Source organism: Tachypleus tridentatus, chromosome 9, assembly GCF_004210375.1.
Source record: "Tachypleus tridentatus isolate NWPU-2018 chromosome 9, ASM421037v1, whole genome shotgun sequence".
NCBI lineage: Eukaryota > Metazoa > Arthropoda > Merostomata > Xiphosura > Limulidae > Tachypleus > Tachypleus tridentatus.
Genome location: NC_134833.1, coordinates 91,280,111 through 91,294,952, shown reverse-complemented (window position 1 = coordinate 91,294,952; position 14,842 = coordinate 91,280,111). Strand labels below are relative to the sequence as shown.

Below are 14,842 nucleotides of genomic sequence, written 5' to 3'. Positions count from 1 at the left end.
TGATTACATCAGGATAATATTTAGTAATTAGATTATATTTTTTATGAGAGGTTCAGGGACAATGGGGCCAGTTCCAATAAAATTAAAATTGTTAACTGATGTGGTATATCATACGAATTTTTCATGCGATCAAATTACGGTACAACATAGTTGTAGAACGAAAACCATAAGCGATAAATCTAATACTCAAAAGTTTGTTTGAGAAAAATAAGATAAATCAGTACTGAAATTATCGTAGAAAGTTTTATTATTGATATACAAACTTATTTCTTTAGTAGATATACTTTAAAAGCAGAGAATAAAAGTCCGTAAGTTATAAGAACTTTGAAGATAGTTTATAAGTTTTAAACTTAATTTTAAAGACTTACTTGTGTCATTAGTAAACACTTTTGTTAATTAGCTGTTTCTTTGAGTTATTTATGAAACACATGAGAGGCAGAACAGGTAACTATCCATTTTCTTCAAGCTTAACAGTTAAATTTCTTTCAAGATGATGGAAATTTACATATACTAAAAGTATTATCATTTCGTCAGCAGAGTATCACAGTTCTCTAATAATATGCCCTCGAGGTAATAAAGAAAGCTATTGGCTGAAGTCTGCTGTCAAGTGTTAGAAGCTCGTTTTATAACATATCTGAATCAACTGCTTCTTTGGCATAGGGCATCTTATATTACCCTCTATAGCACTTAAAAATGGCATATCCTGATTTTAGTAGTTTTATAAAGATTTTTCTATTTCATATGCTTGTTTATCCCTTAGTACAAAACCACACAGTTTGGTGGGTCTGGTATCAAAAAATGGTTTTTAACAAGCATAAACTAATGTATGATTTGGTGGGTAGATAGCGATTATAGTCTGATATGTCACGTAAGATTTATATGTTAGGGTTTATTTTTTTTGGGCACTGTGCCACAATGTATTTGTCTTTTCATTCAAATTCTATATCATATGAACTGTGATGGACATTGATAGTTTTTTTTTACTTGCCCTGGTCACGTGGTTAAGGAACTCGACTTGTAATCCCCGTCACACCAAACATGTCCGCCGTTTCAAAGTTGGAGGTCTTTATACGCGACGGTCAATCCCGCTATTCGTTAGTAAAGAGTTGTCCATGAGTTGGCGAAGGGTGGTGATCACTAGTATCACAAAGCTAAATTATGGACGGCAAGTGCAAATGGCCCTTAAGTAGTTTTTCGTGAAATTCAAACCAAATTCTAATAATTTCAGTGTATTTTGTTAACATTTCCCAGTAGAGACCACAATTAACACAAACCTTTTGACTAAATCCACTGAGATTAAAAACAAATGTCAGTCAATTCTGAAAGGTAATTTGAGAAAACAGTTCTTCTTTCTTCAGCCATATTACTGACATTGACTTATTTTTCGAATATTTAATCAAGATATCTTTGTGGGTTCAACAAGCAATTATAGAGTAAGTCCATCTTTGCTGCAGGAACTAATCGCACTCACATATATTTTCACAAAAAATCTTTACAATTTTAAGTAGAATGATCGACGCATGTTCTGAATCAGTCACAATTGGTATCAACATCTGATTATGAAGCTTTGACATCCCAACGTTTAAGATAAGTCGCAGAATTTTCTGTCCAAAGTTGTATTTAAAAGTAATCCCACCTATAATTATATTTTACTAAAGACTGAGTAGGGATGGCTCCTGCAGATGTTCACTTGTTTCTTTGTTTAAATTTCGCGCAAAGCTATACGAGGGCTATCTGCGTTAGCCGTCCCTAACTTAGAGGTGTACGACCAGAAGAAAAGCAGCTTGTTATCACCACCCACCGGCAACTCATTGCGATACTCTTTTACCAGTGAGAGTGGGTTTCACCGTCACATTATAACGCTTCCACGGCTGAAAGGTTGAACATGTTTGGAGCGACGTGGATTCGAACAAACGACTCTCAGATTACGAGTCCAACGTCTTAACCCACCTGGCCATATCGAGCCGTACATGTTTACATCAAAAGGATGTTGCCGTTTTTCTCTGAAATAGTTTAATTTGAGTAAAATCTAAATAGGGGTTTCCTCTTCACTTCGTGATAACAGAAGAGTTTTCTCTATGAACAATCTTATCTATGCTTGCTTCAAATTCTGAGTCCTTTTAAGGAAAACAATAAAGCTAATGCAGAGATATATAAAATATTGTATGTTTTTTAAGTGTTATTCATTATTTGAGAAATTCAATCAAACTAAACTTGTTTTAATTAAATAATTGAATTCGTTTAGACAGAAGACATTAAGTTTAAATTGACATAGTGCAAAGAATGCAACTAGACATTAACAACAACTCTGATCTGACTAAACAGAAGGATTTCAAAGTTACTTTTATAGTGAACCCAAAATGTGGATTATTTATACAGCAGTGATGTGACATGCAAGTTAAAGACTTTCCATTTACCAATTCCATAAAGATGAAAGTTGTACATCAGTCAAGCATGACATAAGAGAACGGTCAGAAAGAGGATAGATAAATCTAGCTCCATGTTTTATTTCAATAGGTGTACGTTTCACGTGAGAGCGGCTGAATCATTCTAAAAATCTGGTAAAAATAATTTCTTGGAGATCAAGTAAATGTAGTGGAATAAAATGACTAGTGAGTCATTATAGTTCCCTATGAGTAATAGTTCTGATATTTTATCCTTGTCTGCAGATGTTTAAATAATAAAAATAATTTTGTTGTTGATTCAAGGATATTCCCTCTCCCTGCCCCAAGGTGATAATTGAAAAACTTCACATTAGAAATGTTTCTCATGCGGTATGTCATAATATAATCATGATATATCTATACATTACTCCTGGATCCTACTCACTCGTTTAACTATGATTTTCACCTTTCTTGGGCCAAGAGGGTCTTTGATAAAAGGCCCATTTGGTTAACTGAAACAAGATTAGAAATACACTAAGTTCCCGGGATAAACGACTAAAAATGCCTGTTGAAAAGGTGCTTTTAACACTTTGGGCCCGTCATGGCTAGGTCGATAAGGCGCTCGACTTGTAATTAGAGGGCCGCAAGGTCGAATTCTTGTTACATAAAACATGCTCGCTGTTTTAGCCGTGAAAACGATATAATGTAATGGTTAATCCCACTTTCGTTGGTGAAGTAATAGCTGAGATAAGTATTTCTTTATATTAATAGTAAAATTATCGTAATTTGTTAAATGGGGTGGCGAGGTTTTCCTAAGACACATATTATACGTTTTGTTAACAATTTCAATAATGAATATAGGTATTATATGTTGTTTATTTAACAAAATACTGTACACTAAATTTTTAAGAGTCAATACAAATTAAAGTTGTTTTATTTCTTAAAATATATTCTTCAGTAAAATACGGGTCTAATTTTCACCAAATAAGCTGCACGCTATAAGGCGCTTCTCTTTCTTTGCGCAACACCATCTGACTGAAGTTTTCTGTCAACATGCCAAATAAGGTACCGATTTTATTTGAATTCATAGAAAAAAAATGTTCTCCTCCATATAATAAAACATTGAATCTTCTCTATGTTGTCATAAATTATTTTTCCATGTGTTGTTTTCATAATACACATAAATCTAAGCAAATATTATGGTAACATAAAACCTAAAAAAAATCCACTTTTAGTTGTAGTTAAGATAACTGAATAAAAGTCATAGATTCTTGAGCATTCTAAAAAAATGAAACTTTTAACACACGTAAATAATGATTTCTCAGTCAAAGCTGAATCCGAGAAAAGCTCTTTCAGTCAATTTTTTTTCAGCTTTGTTTACTATCAGATATTAAATTTTCAACCTGAATCACAACAACGGTTTTCCTTTGTTTTATTTAATTGTTCAATGTTGCGCATAGTCAAATGAGGGTTATGCTGCACCTGTTGTGCCCAAGATTGAAATCATATATTAAAGGAAGACAGGAAGTTGACACCATCCATCGTTAACTCATGAGTTACATTGTCAGACCAATAGTGGTATTTGGTCGTCAATCTTATGACGCACTCATGTTTCCAGAACATCAGATCCACAGTCTAGAACTCTGATGTAATACCACACATACTCTTTTCTTTATTCGGTGCACATCATAAATGCTATTTTTATCTAAAAGAACAATCTCAAATGTTTTTTATTACTGTTTCAATGCACCAATTCACCATCAGATATGATTTCCAACTGGATATTCAATTACAATTTTCGATTGCGTTCCTGGTTATTGTGTTTATTTCTAAGGTCATCTTTAGAATGATTGTTGCTCCTACAACTGGTGATATTTTGATAAACTCGTTTTCAAAATTCCAATTTAATTCTCTGTTTCATTGATTTTCTCTGTCATTTTTCAGTTGTACTAGAAACCCCTTTTCCTTTTCTTTCCGTTACTGGTTAGCGTAATTTTTCTCATGTCGACATAACTATTTGAACGCATTAAATTGGTCTAATACTTTACAATCAATATTCTCATATATAGATATTAGTTTTATTCTATTAATATGGACGACTTATATTTCTACTCCTGTTCTATATATGATTCATCTAATATATAAAAGACAATTTCCGGTTCTCCATTTCTTATTTACACTTATATGTGCCATCACGTTCTTATACAAAATATATATACATATACATTGAAACTACACTGCAATAGTTTGGTTACTTTAAATTGTTTTATAACATGTTTTAAGTATATACATAATGAGTTGTTAAAGCTTATATCAAACTTTTGATGAGGTAGTAACGAATCATGATTTAAACAAGTATTGTGTGGTTTGCAGATATTTCATATACAATTTAAAGCAAAAAATTAAAAGACGAAATTTATATTCTAGTACTTTAGGAAGAAAATAAAAAGGAACTGAAGGGTAGTGTAAACAGTGATATCCGATCTCTTAAAGTAAATTTATCCAAGTGTGAAAATTGATAGAAAATAAAATAGTTGCTCTCTAAAATATACATATGTATACATGGAGCAAAAGCATGTTATCTTTCAAATGCAGAAGAAAGAAAACAAGTTCTAGTCATCTCCGTAACTAGAGACAACATTGCACGAGGTTAAATCTACAACTTCCAAATATATGCCTCTCGCTTAGTAATGGAATTCAATAAAAATAACAAAAACAAACCGAACACACGAACTCTGTGCCCTAATAACGGCCATGAGGATAATCACATAATAAAGCATTCTTGGTAAACATCGTTTGGACAACAACTTAACAAGATATTCATTGAAAAAATATTAATTTTAATTTCCATCGTGTAAACTAAAGATCACTTATAGATGTTTTATAAATTTTCAATTAATTCAAAATCAATTATGTTTTGGAAAGTTGTCTTCGAGAAGTAACAGATGTGATATTTTGCAATATTTTTTTATATTGACTTACGACTAACATACGTCTCTTTTGTTTAGTTAACATTTGATTAGAAACACAGTCAACAGCAACTTCTTATCAGTTATTTTGTCACTGAACTTTTACCTTTCCAATACCCGTATGTTTGTTCAGCACACCACATCTTGAAAATCTTGAAATAGATCTTATATTTAATTGTTGTATACCCACGTTTATTGTGACTGTTCGTTCTGTAAAACAACAAAGTTACAAGACCAATCTCTTCACTCTACATATCTGTCGATAAGATCATGTAATACTTGCAGTGATAGCCCAGTGACAGTTTTTGAAATAATCGATTCTTTGTAAATACAAACAACTCAGATCAAATTAATGTAATTTATAGAAATTGTCGTAATAGGACTGTAAGAAATTACTACACTAAATCTGATGTCATGAGTCATTAAAAATAATCATAAAGTTTAAGACCAGAAAAAAATGAAAAGAAACAAACAAGAAATACTTCGCTTCCATAAGATTTTTTTATTTTTCCGTTAAAAACATACAAGGTTGTTTAATCTATATTATCAAAAAAATAGATTATTTCAAGAACTAAAATGAAGACTGCATTTAACGTTAGTTTAAAATCTCAACTTTATAACTAAAAATAACGTATTTCTTTTTCTAACATATTCAGTGACTCAACTTCCTGACTGAAGCTACGATACTTAACTCTTTATGTAGGAGATTTCATCACAACTACATCATTTTATGTAATCTTCAATGATGTTTTGCTCGTCTTCCATCCCACTGTTCTCACATTTTGATAGAAACTGTTCTATACGCAATGCGTAAGCAAAGATACTTCGAGAGAAAAATGAATGAATTTTCTACCTACGTAAAACCGGTTATGAACGAAAGTAGTTTTCAACTTCTCTGTATAAGTAGTGATACCAAAGTCAGGCTATATATTTTTATTGTAATAAAGCAACAAAGTTTTACTTCAAACAAAACTTCTAAACAAACGTTCACATTGTAGATGATACGCAATGGTATCTCGTAAGTGAAAACAATGATTAATTTGTAGATAATACGCAATGGCATCTCGTAAGTAAAAACAATGATTAATTTTATTATTATATAACTAATGTTCTCAAAATACTAGAAAACCTAACTATATCCTTTTTTTGTCTTATATAAAGAATTGAGAGACAGTTGAATTACAAGACTTTGTCAGTAGGTTTATGTTGTAAAGATTTGTTTTATATTTAATATATTAATAAACTTGCATAGTCTAGCATCCGCACTTACCTTACTTATCGTAACTTGTTCAGCTCATGACACAGAAAAACGAAATAAATATCAGTATATCGATTATCTTTGCCTCATGAGTCTCACCATCCTACTTGTTTAGATTAATATTTTTTAAAGAAAGAGAAAAAAGAAAATAGGAATAAAAAATCGGTTGTTTAAGTTTACTATCGCACAAAAGTAAACTGATGTATTTTACTGTTTTGGTTAAAATAACAAGTTATTTGGTCTGTCTTGATTGCGTTTGTTTTAAGTGTATCAGTATCAAGTGTTTATTAATAGTGCTTATGATAATTTTTAGTATGTATAAACTTTCTTTTAATTACAGTTAATTATACTTCTCATAAGACATTATAGTGGCCTCTTATATTTTCTAACTCTGCATTTTTAATCCAGTCCGTTAGGGAATCTTAGACATTAGAATATTGTATAATAATAGGATTTTAACCCTATTAAATTTGTCATATCCAGCCGACCAGGAGGAATGGAATGAGCGAAACGTCGCAGCAGATAATTAAGATTTTGTGGGGTAAAAATACTATTATTACACACTATTCTGATTTTTTGAAATCCCTTATGGATTTAATCAAGAACTTATTGCTTTAATATAATATTTATAACATAATTTCTTATGACAAGTAAAGTTAATTATAATTTTTTATTATCATTATTGTTAAATATATTTAACAGTAGGTTGAAATTATTGTGGTTCTAGAGAGAGGTGTCAGTCAAAAGAAGGCTAAAGAATATGTGCAGAGCTATTCCATTCGGCCAGCTTCGCCATTGGGTGATGAAGACCCTGAGAAAGAGCAACCAGCAAAGCAGTCAAAGGCAAAGCAGAGGAAAGAGGCTTTGTCAAACTGTAAGGTAAAATTAATAGTATTGGAGTATTCTAGCTTTTACTTAATTGTAAATTAAATTTCGTTTTCATCTTAACATTCAAAATAAAACTTTAAAATACTATGCGATGTGAACTATTGATATAAATAATGTTTTCTGAACTTACCCACTAGAAAATGTTCATGTAATATTCGTGTATTTATAATTTCATTGTAGTTGTAAGTTTAAAAACAGAGCTTCATAAGTGTGTACATTTTTATAAGGTTTACCTTATTTACGAACAGAGTTTTATTACTAATTTTAAAACAATTTTACATATTTAATTACACAGTTTTGGTCACTTAAAAACCACCTCAGTTCACATTATTTCAAACTAATATATAATAAGAAATACGTCAAGACTCAGTATATTATAGTTAATATATCAAGTCTTGAGATGTAACGAGTAAAATGTCAACTCTTAAAATATAAAATTATGCACCAACACGTAATTAACATAACAGTCAATTCGCCAATTCTAAAATTAAGCTCAAACTAAAATAAACGACTTTCTAGTTTCAATACCTCTAAAAAACAATACTGATCGACATAACGCGAGCATTTAAAAAGTACTGATAAACGAATTTTAAATAATTTTGTAAAGGATAGAATAGATTAACTCGTCAATTAACTTTGTTAAACTCGTAGTTAAAAACTAAGATCATACTTATAGTAAAATATCTTAGGTATATTAATTTTTTACTCTAAGAATTTTATTATTTTTTCTAGTGTTACTTTCAACCGTTCCAAAACTTCTTACGTTTCTTTTCGTTTTACAGGTTTCTCAAATCAAAATAATACTAAATAGTTGATGCAATCTCATTAAGGATTAGTAAAAAAACATCGTAGATTTCACTTGTAATTAATAAAGTCAGTTTTTACACTGCTTACAAACATTTTAAAAACACGCCCTAAATAAGCAAGTTATCTCTCGAAATATCGTCAAGAGAAATGAAATATACATCAGTAAATATAGCTTTATGTTTTACTGTATTGTATTGTTTGCACTTATGTTTATTTGCATCTGTGTTAAGAAACTGCATACTCGGTCGTCTTCCACTGGCTATCGTGCATTCCTTTGTTTTTCTTTCTTTTCTCAGAGAAGTTGTTTCTACTTATTAGTAACACTACTCATTCTCATTTTATGATTACTAGAAAACTACATGAAATTTCAGATTTACAATATTACACAGATTAATCAAAATTACTTTAGAAAGCCACAGAATGTGAGGATAAGTAATTTATTCTGAAGTGAGCCTTCTAGTGTTCAACAATTAAAGGCTGGGCTGTATTTTTTTTCATCTTCTACATCTTTTGTTTCTACATTTTCTTGCAAACAATTTCCAGTGCACGGGAGTGATGACTTCGACAGCGAAAGGGGAGCTGCGATAGCCTCTGGAAATGGTTTAGGGGTCGCTCTGAACCAGCTTGCGCTTGCTCACGATTTAGACTTCAATAAAAGTTCTGTTACACCACAGTCAGCTTCACCGAGCGGTAAAGAAAGTGTCGCACCTACTGGATGAAAAACTTTCTGAGATTTATTCCAGCAGTTAGCCTGAGCTCAAGACTTGGAAGTCAGTCGGCCTCAGGGGGTCATCGTGAGAACGTAAGTTCTCAATCACGACCAGTTTCTCCTGAACAAAATACCTATCTCTCAAGTACAAGATACTTTTTCCACCCATCAAAGTGAACAATACTCCATTACAAATCAAAGTAATGAAGCTCATTCCAAAGTTGAGTGTGGTAATACAACCAGATTAAACACTGTGAATGGAACAGACAATCCTTCTTTTGTATGTAATGCTAAGACTTCTGCACAGCCCTCAGAGTTGGGACAAAATTCAGTCCTCACAAAAATTGATGCCAAAAATTGTCATACAGCAAAAATCTGACTTGGATAACACGTAGAGTCAAAGAGAACCCCAGAAACAAAGCAATAAGAGGTCTATTAAGCGTACAAGACGCAAAAAAACATAAAATGATGTGTCCTAGGGGCAGAGTGATAGCAGAAGTCGAAACCTGTAGTCATAGTTTCTCTAAATCCAGATGTCACAATGAAAAACAGATCTGCCAATAACTCTTCGTCTCACTCGAAATCTCGGAAACATGTGAAATTCAGCGAACTATAGTGAAACCAGTGAAACATCATCTAGTCGTAATAATCCCAGAACAAGAATGAAATAAGCTCTAGCAAGCAAACCAAGACACGAATATTCAGACAGTGAACGATAAACGCAAACCGAGTTAGAGCTTAAGAGGTGGAGCATTAAAAATGTCGTAGCTATGACGTCACTTTTAGCATGGAACGACGACTTGGAACTATAAAAATAAAGTAATGTTTCGTCTGGTGTCATGCAAATATGTGTTATTCGAGTTTCTTATTTCCTCATGAACCACACAACGTTTTTGGATTACTACAAATTTAACTCAATATTTTAGTAATCATGTAAGAACATTTTTGCATTTGAACATCTATCATCATTTAATGGTAATTTACATGTTTTATAAAACAAATTCAAGTAAAAGAACGTTCTCTAAGTGTTCTGACGAATACATAAAGTTGTGTACGGATGTTCGCTATTTTACTTAAGATCTCATGATAACATTTTCAGTTGAATCTTTCTCTCTTTGCCTTTACTTTAAAATGCTCGGAGAGGTTTTCATGCAATCAATCATGTATCCGTATAACTATATATACATTCCTTGACAGAAGTAGTAACCGATAACTAAAGTTTGTATTTTTCAATGACAATTTTAAAACTCTCTACAATTAAGCAGAATTTTCAAATATCCTAAACAAAATAGAGTAAAAGTTGCTAACATACTTCAAAGAAGCAACAAACCACCATCCTTTGTAGAAACAGAAGCTCTTTTATATATGCAAAAACGGCTCGTTTGGGTTGAGAAAATATTTTACATAGAAGAGCGAACAACGTTTCGACCTTCTTCGGTCAGTGAACCTGACAATGACAATACATATTTCTCTACAAGTGGCTTTTCTCGACATCACTGAGAAGCTCTTTTAGCTGTTTAATTGGTTTCTAATCCTCCACCACACACCGATAAGGCTCATTCAGTTATTCCCCATGTACTTCATAAAAATTAAAAGAGAAGTTCATTAATTCACCAGTAGTGTGTGTTTGTGCGTGATTTTCTTATACCAAGGCAACATTCGACTATCTGCTGAGCCCATCGAGGGGAAACGAACACCTCATTTTAGCTCTGTAAATCCGTAGTCTTATTGCTGTACCAGTAGGGAACCACCAATAGGGATTAACCACCAATAACTTATGAATTTTCTAATCTATTGGATGGTTCTTCAACCATTTTCCATACATATCAAATACGTTGGAGAGTACTCAGCTTATTTTCAATGGGTTTGTGACTTCAGTAACGTTTCTTGAATACAATACTCAAACGTTCACCTAGTTAAAATTATTTCTAATTTAATACTTGTACACTCCTAACCTACATATGAGGGGAGAGAACTGTACTTATAATCATTTTAAAATATTAAAATTATTGCTTATCACGAAATCCTATGAAATCATTTTAATTTTTATTCAAAGTTACAACGTCAAAAACCAGGAACTCAAGTACTCACAATGGGCAGATTAAATATAATCCATTGTTTAGCTTTACGTTAAAACCACAAACACACAAATATTTTAAAGTAAGTCACAATCAAACAGTTACTCCAAGTTTTGTTTGCTCTCGCCTCAGTTTCACCGTTTGTTTTACAATTACAGCTAAAAATATACAGACATATTATACATTAGAGTGATTAACACACTATTAGATATCGGTTTGTGTTAGTCTACATTTTCTGAAACCTAAGTTCAGAATAAAAATTATTTTCTGCCTAGTTTTAAATGAGTAAAACATCATAAATATTATTCATGTGTAAAGTTCAAATGAAAAGATATTTGGATTTGGTTTTATTGATAATTAGCAAATTTAACGTTATTTACAACGTACGTTAAATTGTTCGAAATATATCTAATTACTATTTTGTGAAGGTTATTAAATGCGAAAGCAAGACTTCTGAAATCAAACAAATTGTAAACAAAATTATATTTGTTAGCTGTATATTTTATTGACTTTTGCGACAATTTTTAAACATTATTATACATGGTTTTCGGGATTTTTATAAGATGATAATTAAATAATTGTTTTCTCTCTCTTTTTTATCAGGCCCGGCATGGCCTAGCGCGTAAGGCGGGCGACTCGTAATCCGAGGGTCGCGAGTTCGCGCCCCCGTCGCGCTAAACATGCTCGCCTTCCCAGCCGTGGGGGTGTATAATGTGACGGTCAATCCCACTATTCGTTGGTAAAAGAGTAGCCCAAGAGTTGGCGGTGGGTGGTGATGACTAGCTGCCTTCCCTCTAGTCTTACACTGCTAAATTATTTTAAAATTATACAACCTTTTTATATAAGCTAAAGAAGAGTACGTACAGCTGAATCAGTTTAAAATATTTAAATTATTAAGAGTTTACATTTTCTATTAATAATCACTTCTTTTCGCAACAGATACGAGGAGAAACTGAAACTCGAATAGCTAACACTACTAACCTGAGACACTAGATGGCAGCACATAATATCTTGAACAAGTCTTCTCAATCTTTATCTAATATTCTTTCCTGTCAGTTGTCCCAAATAACTCCCTCACTCCCGTTCGAAGAAAAGACAGAAAGAATTAAATTAAAATTTTGGTATAATTTCGTTAATAACTGCCATCCTACAGTATACCTTTACCTGGAGTCTGAGTGAACTCTCTTTTTGGCGACTTCTTATTGTAAAATACCTTAAGACGAACTGTATTGGAAATAGGAGAGAGTAATGTTGCAAACATTCCATGAACTTGTAGGCAGGAGTATATAGAAATAAGGTTTGTAACTTTTCATGAGATCACCAATTCATATCCATAGAATATATCAAACTGAAAACACAACACAATATCGAAATAGTTAATACTGTATAATTACTGTGTTCTTACAGAATTAATATTCAGATATTGTGATACACATACGTATATCGTTCTCTTTTAATGAGCTGTTCAAATATATGAATATTTGAAACCATTATTTGAAACTCGTTTAAATAGTTCTTCTGTACAGCTACTATGTTTTATCACAATATGTTTTCCGTCCCGTTTAGAATAATATTCCCCTGCCTGTGTAAGAGTATTTGTTCATCCAAATCCTACATTATTCACAAGCGAACTATGAGAATTTTCTTGTAATTCATTCACAATTCCAACAGGAACCGTTTTACTTGGGCAGTTTTTGTTTTTGTTCTTGTTGTTAGCCTGACGATAAGCTAGGAAGATTAAAACGTTGTCCTCTGATTTATTCGGCTCGGCATGGTCAGGTGGTCAAGGCACTAGACTCGTAATCGGAGGGTCGTGGGTTAGAATTTTCGTCACACCAAAAATGCTCGACCTTTCAGTCGTAGGAGCGTTATAATGTGGCGGTCAATTCCGCTATTTGTAAGTAAAAGAATAGTTCAAGAGTTGGAGGTGAGTGGTGATGACTAGCTGCCTTCCCCCGAGCCTTACACTGCAAAATTATGGACGGCTAGCGCAGATAGCCCTCGTATGGCTTTGCACGAAATTTAAAACAAACCAATCTTTTCTTTATCAGTAAAAGTGTTAACTCCCATTCCAGATGTTCTGAGATACATTTTTAAAGCAGTTTTAATTATCCTCATTGTCTTTACTACTCCAAAAAACAACAATAAAACAAGCAATCAAACGTTACTTCAATGAAAATATATTGTAGTTCATTCAAGTGTTCAACTCTCACACTTTGTATTTATATGATTTTATTATTAAAGCCGCACTGGATAGTCTACGATACAAAAATTTCAAAGTTATATCGTCAAAGGATTTCTCATTTTATTGTCATAACCTGTCATGTTCACTGTACAGCTAACAAAGCCATACAAAAGACTTTTTGTTATTATAAAGACGACCGACTTCATCCATAGCAAAATAATAATGAAACTCACTGTGAATATTGTTTTAAAAATTCAATAATGTACGAGATACACAAGTAATTGTTATTTAAATGTTTCAAAACACGATAAGAAATTCATTGTTTTAGAAGATAAATACAAACCTCAAGGATAACTAAAAACAAACATTTACTTCTGGAATTTTAGACTATTATTTTTTTGTTATTTTTGTTTTAGTCTTGAGTCCTTTTCTTTAAATTGTAATTACACATTTCTGATAGAAATAGATAATCAGTCATGTGGAATCACTTATATTAGAAATGACTTCTAATTTCATCTTACACACTTTAAATCTCCGCTACAAAACAGGGTAAGGAAAACTAAATAGAAAACAATATACTATTATTATATCAGAATATAAAACGGTTTATTTCTAACCAATGTTTTAGAAAAACAGAAATTAGAAACACTGCATATTCATACGGGAAATATAGGATAACAAATTATATAAACTTAAATTAATATCAGTAAAGGTTTTGTCACCGGGAAAAGTCTTCATTAGGTTTATCTGTTAAAGAAAAATATTCTAATAAATAACATTATCCGACACTTAGTCTATTCTAATTTTCAAGATACAATATAGAAAGTATCTAATTCTCAAAATACAAAAACAGTAAAGCGCATTGTATTAAATTTGTTTCGGTACAGAATAAATAAAAATACCTTTGTGTTTCTCAATAGTCTACAACCTTATCATACTATTAATGATATTAATACTATGTGACATGACTGGCTTGGAAATACTATTCTACACAATTGTTTTAAATAATGTACTTGAAATAAAGAACAAAAAACATAGAAATACCGATAAAATGTAGTTCTTTAACCTCCTCCTTCGCTTCTGAGCTGACTATGTGATCTATAATATCCAAAATCTTCACCATATACACTATAGGGATGATAAAAAAAAGCCCAGAAACAAACATACGACAAGAACCACAACTAGCGTTGTTTTATTATTTAAGCTGCTCAAAGAAAAAAATGGTAAATAACTAAACATTTCATTATATCATAACATAATCAAAAGTCAGAGGTAAATTGTAACTACTGCAATGATAAAAGTAAACCGATATTCAAACGGATTCAATACAATATTTTGGGATGTGATAAAATGTAGTTTCTTTAATTATCAGTGGCACTACAATCAATAGTTTGAAGTTTTTATATGAATTTTGGTGGCTAAAATATTTCTAACAATCTAAATACTACCATTGATTAAGGTAACTATATTTTTCTTTTTCTCAAACTAAACATCTAGTTTTCGATAATGAAACGTGCGCAGGATTATATTACGGTAAATATTTTGTGATATAACTTTACGACAA

General features: G+C 31.8%; 1 long non-coding RNA gene across 1 annotated transcript; it reads right to left on the bottom strand.

The window, feature by feature from the left end:
• Positions 1 to 5,950: 5,950 nt before the first annotated feature.
• On the bottom strand, positions 5,951 to 14,380 carry LOC143227183 (uncharacterized). The gene is made up of 3 exons (XR_013014924.1): positions 14,323 to 14,380; positions 12,075 to 12,441; positions 5,951 to 7,483 (listed from the first exon to the last, which is right to left on the bottom strand). It is a non-coding gene; the product is annotated as an uncharacterized LOC143227183 (long non-coding RNA).
• Positions 14,381 to 14,842: the final 462 nt, after the last annotated feature.